This window comes from Papilio xuthus, unplaced genomic scaffold (genome assembly GCF_000836235.2).
Source record: "Papilio xuthus unplaced genomic scaffold, Pxut_1.1 DF827777.1, whole genome shotgun sequence".
In the NCBI taxonomy this organism is placed as follows: Eukaryota; Metazoa; Arthropoda; class Insecta; order Lepidoptera; family Papilionidae; genus Papilio; species Papilio xuthus.
In genome coordinates this window covers 5,732,098-5,741,042 of record NW_013530872.1, presented here as the reverse complement: position 1 = coordinate 5,741,042, position 8,945 = coordinate 5,732,098, and the positions used below count along the sequence as shown (strand labels likewise).

Genomic DNA, 8,945 nt, shown 5'->3' with positions numbered 1-8,945 from the left:
TAGGCTCCGAGCCCCTTAGTACATATAGTGAGCTGATTTCCATACTCCTTGATATACAGCAGCTGTCAAAATAATTTTCTATACATTAAAATTATCAATGTATTTTAAGTAGATTAATCTAAAAACAAATTGCTGGTTTATATAAAATCAATTTTTATTTTTAATATTATTACATAATAGGTACATGAAGATATATAAATTAAAGTTGTCAGATACAGTAAATAAGTGATAATAACATGTTGTTCATTTTTGTATTATTTGCTACTTTATATTACTACTTGAATTCGTTTATTTTTATTTACCTTACACATTCTTCAAAGCTATTTATAATAAAATTGTATTCTCTAAGCACATTTCTAGAGTCCCCAACGGTATAATATCCATCATTTCTTAATTAACTAACAGTGGGTTTCTGACAACAAAATTTCTATATAAAAGACAGACATACGATATTTTTTTAAACGGAGATTTCGGATTCAGAAACCCACGGTTATTCAGATTGAAAGTTATTAAAAGTTAAGTACATTTTAAGTATATAAGACTACATATAAATAACACAAGTATTGACGTGTGTAAATGTGACCGCGTTTAATCACCGCCCCTCCTAGCACTTCATTAGTTAATAATCATTTACTTTGTTTTCCAGTACAAAGCGATGCTATCAGTTAGAAAGTGAAATATTTAATAACCTACTTAATTGTGTTGTAACTTAAATGTTCTTATCTAGAAATAATTGCTTGCAGTTTCAAATCGGTCGGATTATGCCGGCGCGTTCCTAACATTGACAACAAATCTTATTTCAAGCCAGTGCGTCGGCATGCGTCGCCGAGGTTGAATGTATGTTTATTTTTAAATACGACGTGTAGCCCGCGATGCTAAATTTATTTTTTAAAAATATTCGATAAATTATTTTCTATATAATCGATGCCGTAAAATAAGTGTTAATTATAAACTGTTTTAATTAAGGAGCGAAGGCTGTCAATAGTATTCGTCAGAAAAGTATTGCACATAAAAAGTAAGTAATTTCTAGCTAAATTAATTTAATTTTTTTAGGTTATAATTTTTTTAATATTAATAAATTATTAGTATTAGAAATAAAAATCCATTGAGTAATATGCAATCGGAATACTTCTAAAATTGTGCAAACTGCAAAAATTATTTGGATATTTATATGCCAAAAGGAGCAACAATTTTCGTTGATTTAAAAATTTAATTTAGTAATTTTATATTCACATTTGACACTATTTCTTAGAGTTAATAATAATTAGTAAGAGCTTTGTTTGTATGTTTAAGTTTAATTTAAATATTTGACTTTAGAAGGTAGAGTAGCAATTATTTTTTTTTGTAAAAAACACAACAAAAACAGGTAACTTTTTTTCTATTGTGTTATATTCTTTATTATTTACTATTCAAACTTTTTTGCATACCCGCAGTTTTCGAAGAGATTTCGAAATTGGCTGAATAAATTGCTTGTGTCTTGAAATGTGATTGTATGTGTCGAAAATAAATTGTCCCTGACACTGCATCTGTAATATCGTCCGATTTCAACGCGATTGCATTAAATTGAGACAGACGTCTGATGGCTGTATCTATGTACGACATATCTTCCGTAATTTTAATGTCACTGGGCCATAAAAGAATATTTAATTTAATAATACGATATTTGATTATTATGTATTTAGATTAGACTATTCGTGTCATTTTTACTTTGGCATTGCAACTTATGGCGGCTTCATCCAATCTTTATATATATAATTCTTCTGTGAGTGTGTATGTCACTGAACTTCTCTCAAACGACTGGACCGATTTTGATGAATTTTTTTGTGTGTGTTCAAGGGGATCTGGGAATGGTTTAGATTCACAATTTTGTCCGCTGGACAATGTTTTTTTTAATTAATTTTTAATGTATTAGTAGTTGTTGATTTTGGAATGTTTTACATCGGAGCCAACAGACGGCGCTACCATCGCAGTGTCAAATTGTCAGACAACGTCTGTTGGGTCCGCTATAAATTATAAATTCCTATCTTACTTCTTACCATTATTATAAATGCAAATGTTTAGTTGGATAGATGGATGTATATATGTTTGTTCGAATTTATCTCCAGAACGGCTGGGTGTATCTCTTTGAAATTTGGCATAGATGTAGAACATAGCCTGGAAGAACACATAGGCTAGTAATTAGGTTTTTTTTCATTCCGTGCGTATAGAGCCACGGGCGACAGCTTGTCGTTTATACAACAAAGCTTACTTTGTTACTTTTAAATCAAAAAAACATTATTTATTGAAAAAAATATGAAAAATACGCTTCAAACGTAATTAACCCTGTTATTATGTGTTACGTAATTAAAATTCAATGCCATAAAAGGAAATAAGTAACTTTATAAATATTACTGACCAAACCATTGTTTTTATTTTTTGGGTTCACAGGACAAAATACAAAAACGTTTAGAAAATTTGGTAATGTTAATGATATAAAAATGTAATGTTATAATAGAATAAATAAATAAATAAGCAGGACTTCGATAAAATTCAATTATTTTTGAAGTTACTTATGACGAAGTTTACCGACTTCACTTCTAGAAGAGTAGTATTATATATTTCAATCTGGATGTAAAGTAGTGAAGTCTTCTGTGGGTTTGGACTGCTGCATACTTATGTTAATAACATATGCAAATGTTTGGACGTATATGGATGTATAGAACAGCTGCATGGATCTTGCTCAAATTTCATAGATGTAGAACTTATAGTTTGGAGCAACCCATAGGTTACAAATTAAGCTTTTATTATACCAAGCGAAAGGAGTGTCCAGGGCGATAGTTACTGTGTTAATACAGTTGTCAGTCCAGAAATTCCAGGGTTTGGACTATTACTTAATACGGAACCCTTCTTCATGGCACTTCTTCTACGTGTTGATATTGATTTTTTTACACTTAAGTAAATGTTAACTACAGTTTTTATATGGAAAAAAACTGATATATCAAAGCAAACACCAGGTATATAAGTTGTTGGGTTTTCACATTTTTTATATACTTTTAATTTTGTTTGTTTAACATTTTTAACGAGGTAATCTGAATTGTATCCGTAATTTAATATATTGTACTTATCGATGTAGCTCTTGGTTTTCATTGCCAATTTATGGGTAACAAATTGTAATTAAAAATTATAGTTGAATCCGACTGTAATTTTTTTATAATACGCCATTTTTTTATGATTCAATTTTAATAAATGTACTATTTAATCTGTCGAAAGTAAAGATCTAATGTTAAACGCATTTTGTTTATTAAAAACATAATGATATTATACATAGTAAATTGTAATTAATTTATAAACATTTACGTATTGATTTTTTCTTTTTAAAGTGTTAAACAAAGGACATATATCAAAAAACAACTTCATACGTAAACAACAAGTGCGAATAGTGCATTTATGTGAAGCTAATAATTATGTATACACTAATATGACAAATCCACGAATATTACAGAATAGCTTGCACATAAAATCTGTAATTATGTCAGACTATAGCACGATCCGACAAATAATAATTAAATGTGTACGATCACAATGTCTAGTAACCTTCGAAACTGCACGTATGTGTTTGCTGTAATGTGTTTTGTTTGATATTGCCGACAACTAATCGGTCACGGATCGATTATATTTTACTTTTTTCATCACATTCACAATTTAAGAAAAACATTCTTAAACAGTGCAATTATTCTGACGGTCGATAACAGTAATTATTGTTGTCTCTATTTTGTCAAAACGAATAAAAGGGATAACAATATGTTATTAGAAGGGATTTCGACAATGGAAAGCCACGGTTGTATTTTTCACAACAACATATTGCGTCCGTCAATTATAGATATCGCCTCCAAATGATTATTAGATACTAGCTTTCGCCCACGACTCCGTCCGCTGATTAAAAAAAAATTAATAAGTAGCCTATATGTTCTTCCAGACTACGTTAATCATATTTCTTTAAAACTATTGTGTAATATTTTTTATCACTGTTATTATAATTTCTTGCTTTTTATTTGCGGAACAACTATGGTAATTAATCAAAGTTTACGCATTCCTTATAATAAATAAGGTCCATTGTATAAGAAACAAAGACTTGAGTATGATTAGTTATTATTCTTAATTAATATACTTCTTTATCACATTCTTCTATAATATGAAATTATATCTTTCACTTTTAGAAGAGAAAAACGAAATTTTTAGCTCACTTTGCAAGTTCATAATACATGTCTTTTTATAAAACAGGACTGTACTTCGATGCTTAACAAAGGCTAGAGAAGTGACAGTGCTCTATCAGTGTTTTAGTTTTCAAGTTCAAGGAATGTTTTGTGAAATATAATTGCTATAAAACAGTCAAAAACAGCCAAAATCGTAGGTGATTAATCGTGTATTCTGCGATATAGTTTGTTATGTTGTGTAAAATATGTGTAAAATGTTATTCACTATTTGACCATTGTAACTTTTTAAATCGCTAATAAATTGTAGGACATAATAAACTTCCTGTCGGAAATAATTTGAATTTAACATTTGAGGCGTGATAATTCGTATATTACAATTGACAAAAAATAAGTATTTTTCGTAACGAAGAAAATGATAATACGTAAGTAAACACGCCTTAACAAATTACGATCGTAGTAACATTTTTTCTGGTAATGAGGCAGAAAATTTTACTTAACGACGCATGAATTTCGTCTTATAGAGGATACAAGATACATTACATGTTATCAAAAACGAATACGCAAATGAACACCGCCTACATTTGCTTCCTTTAAAGGATAACAAACTGCAGATTGCCTCATACAGTAAATCTTCAGAATTGAAAATAACATGGAACAAGACAACTCATGTGGATATACTAAAAAACACTAAAATAAAAAGTTAAAGTAAAGAAAACTTTAATACAGAAAATGATAAGAGTACTAGAGATTGCTCTAGGTCTACTGATCATCAGCTGACTATACGTCCGCACTGAGGGGCTAGGAGCCTAAACCTTATGATAGGAGTGATCAGGCCATAATTAACCGCGCTGGCCCAGTGCGAATTGGTTGACTACATACATATCTTTGAATCTCTTCTTGTTGGAGTTTGTAATCTGCTGACATGTGCACTGGCTGGTTTTAGTCTGGTTTTAGTTTATGAAAAAAGGTGTACATCTGTCATACGTAAAATATTTTTCATTGTCTTTCATAAATATATTTTCCCAAGTAAACTTGTATTATTCATCAGGTTATGGGCCCAGCCCAGCACAAAACCTAGTAAATATAAAACGTTTTTATAATTATGGCTCAGTCGGTGCGAATAGAGTTACTGGACAAAGATAATTATGAAACGTGGAAAATACAAGTACAGGCATTGTTAACGAAAACGGAAGGTTGGCAATACGTTAGTGGAAGAATTGTAAGACCTTGTTCCACACCAGGAAATGAAAAATTGACAGATGAATGGTTAGCAGCAGACGAAAAGGCGAAGGCAGATCTGATTTTATCAATTAGTCCCAGTGAGTTAAAGCACGTAAGAGGGTGCGTGACTGCACGGGATGTGTGGTTGAAACTCGAGTCTATATATGCATCAAAGGGACCTGCTCGTAAAGCAATTTTGTTAAAGCAGTTAACTTTACATCGCATGCAAGAGGGCGAGGATGTGCGTGAGCATATTTCAAAATTCGTGGACGCTGTAGACAAACTCAATGACATCGGAATCGAAATACATAAGGATTTGTTGTCAATATTGTTATTATATAGTTTACCAGCGAGTTACAACAATTTTAGATGCGCTATGGAATCTCGCGACGATTTACCTGCGGTAGAAATATTAAAGATAAAAATTTTGGAAGAGGATAGCTCGAGGCGACAGAATTATAATAATGAAATACAAGGAGCTATGTATGCGAATAAAAATGGGCAGAAAAATAAGTATTACAAGACCAAGACTGGAAATAAGTCTTTCAAGAACGGCAATAATGTATCTAATTCCGGTGGTAAATTCAAGTACAAATGTTTCAAATGCCACAACTATGGTCACAAAGCGAGTGATTGCAAAGTAAAGAAGATAAGTCATGAGTTAGGATGTGTAACTGAAGAAAGAGACAATTATGAAATGTTTGATTGTAGTGATTTAACAAAAAATTCAACATGTAATTCTTTTATTTTAGATAGTGGGTGCACATCTCATCTCTGCAAAGATCCTGAAATTTTTGGTAAAGGGGTTTTGCCGTATAATGCGAAATTGAACTTAGCTAGTAATCTGTCGACAGATGTCAAAGGTAAGGGTGATATTTATTTCGTAGCTTCAAATGATCAAGACAAGCGTAAAATTATGCTTCGCGATACTTTGTACGTTCCCAATTTAAGAAGTAATTTAATTTCAGTTGCCAAAATTACTGACAATGGTCATAATGTTCTTTTTAAACGTGACGTTGCTTATGTCACTGATAACAAGGGAATTGTCAAAATGACAGCCGATCGTGTGGGTAACTTATACAGAGTGAGAGAAGTAAAGAATAGAATGAACGACGCATTAGTTGCTATGAATGTGGATATACGTTTGTGGCATGAGCGTATGGGTCATTTGAATGCACGAGATCTTGTGAAATTACTGAATACTTACGGATTTGATGTTAAGACAGAGGATATGAATGTATTATATGACTGTGAAACATGTACGAAGGGGAAAATGACTACACTACCGTTCTTGAAGACGAGAGGCCCATGTAACACCAAATTAATGATTGTCCATTCGGACGTGGTTGGACCAATGAGAACCGAATCTCTAGGTGGAGCAAAATACTTTGTCACTTTTATAGATGACAGTACACGTTGGTGCGAAGTGTACTTGCTTAGTAAGAAAAGTAAAGTATTGGACGCGTTTAAATCGTATAAAACTTTTATTGAAAAACAATCTGGTATGAAAATTAAAGCTCTTCAGTCTGACAACGGTGGCGAATACTGCAACAAAGAATTCGATGATTTTCTAAGAACCGAAGGAATCCAACGTCGTTTGACGGTAGCACATACACCTCAAATGAACTCTGTGAGTGAACGTATGAATCGTACTCTTACTGAGATGGCTAGATGTATGTTATTGTCTTCGGGACTGTCTAAATGTTTTTGGGCTGATGCAGTGGCAACTGCCTGTTATATTAGAAATCGTTGTCCGACTAATACTTTTAATGGAGATACTCCGTATAACATGTGGTATGGAGAACCAGCCAACATTGAGTACATGCGATGTTTTGGTTCTAAATGTTTTGTTTTAGACAAGACGCCCAATAAAGATAAGTTTGTCGCGCGTGCTCGAGAAGGCATAATGGTAGGATACCCACGAACTTCTAAAGGATATCGAATATGGATACCAGGTGAACATAAAGTTGTTATTGCACGAGATGTGAAATTTCAAGAGAATCATATTACCAAAATCAATGAAATTTGCGGAAGTAAAGACAGTAATGTAGATAGAAATGAGATTATCGAAAAGGATAAGAAATTAGATAATGAATCTATTATTGATGTAGTATTTAATAAAGATACGAGATGTGATGATATTGAAATAGTACATGAAAATAACATAAATGATAATAACGATAATGGCGATGCAAGTGAAAATGCAACTGGTGGAGCAAATGAGGATATAACAAGTCAGATAATATTAAAGAGAATGCCTGGAAGACCGAAAATACAAAGAGGTCAACGTGGAAGGCCTAAGAAGTTATATAATGTTAAAGAAACCAATCAAGAAGTTAATCAAAATGAGATGACAGAAAATACAACAACGCAATGTAATCAAGAAGATAGTGAGAGGCTTTACGAAAATGAATATTTTGCTGGAGCTATAGAAATATCTATAGATGAAGCTTTATCGGGTGATGAACGCGAAGGCTGGATGGAAGCTATTTCGTCAGAGGTTCAGAGTTTGATTAAAAATAATACTTTTGATATTGTTTTGAAGCCCGACAACTGTGATGTTGTAGGATGTCGCTATGTTTTAACAAAGAAACAGAACATTGATGGTACTGAAAAGAAAAAGGCAAGACTTGTAGCCAAAGGTTATAACCAACGATATGGAGTAAATTATTTCCAAACGTACGCTCCGGTAGCTAGACTTCAAACTGTAAGGTTATTGTGTGCTCTTGCTGCAGAATTTGATATGGAAATTCATCAAATGGATATTAACACAGCGTACTTAAATGGAATGCTTGATGAGGAAATTTATATGAGGATTCCAGAATATTTAGAGAAAACTTTAAAATATATTATAGAAAATGATAGTATAGAAGATGAAAATATTGTGATGCGGGCAAAAAGGATGTTGAAGGATCTACAAGGCGGTGGTAATATATGTATACTGAAAAGGTCGTTGTATGGATTAAAACAATCCGGACGACAGTGGTACATACGTTTAAATGAAAAATTAGAAAAAATGGGAATGAAACCTACACTTAATGAACCTTGTTTATATTATAAGAAAAATGAAGATGGTCAATTACTTCTAGTGACTATATATGTGGATGATATTCTTATAAGCTGTAAAGATAAGCAATGGATTCTACAGTTTAAAAGGGAGTTAGCAAAAGATTTCGACTTAAAAGATTTCGGAGAAGCAAAGTATTGTTTAGGCTTAGAAATTGAAAAATGTCAGGATGGTGTAAAGCTTTCTCAAAGAAAATATATAAAAGAAGTTTTGCAGAAATTCGACATGGAATATTGCAATCCTGTATCAACGCCACTTGAAGTCGGCATGAAATTTTCAAAAAGTGTTGAGACAACGAATCATCAGTCATGGCCGTACAGAGAACTAATTGGTTCTCTTATGTATATAGGTATTGGAACTAGGCCAGATATTTGTCATACGATCTCGAAACTTGCTCAGTTTACGGAAAATCCGAGTAAGTTACACTGGAAATGTGCAAAACGTGTGCTGAGATATTTAAAGAA

At 32.3% G+C, this 8,945-nt stretch overlaps 1 protein-coding gene across 1 annotated transcript in view; it reads left to right on the top strand.

Moving 5' to 3' along the window:
* Positions 1-910: 910 nt before the first annotated feature.
* The window catches only part of LOC106115856 (beta-glucuronidase), a 29,368-nt gene continuing 21,333 nt past the window's right edge, over positions 911-8,945 (top strand). Inside the window, exon 1 of the mRNA XM_013309447.1 lies at positions 911-1,015. The gene's annotated coding sequence lies outside the window, so the exon portion shown is untranslated. The remainder of the gene's footprint in view (positions 1,016-8,945) is intronic.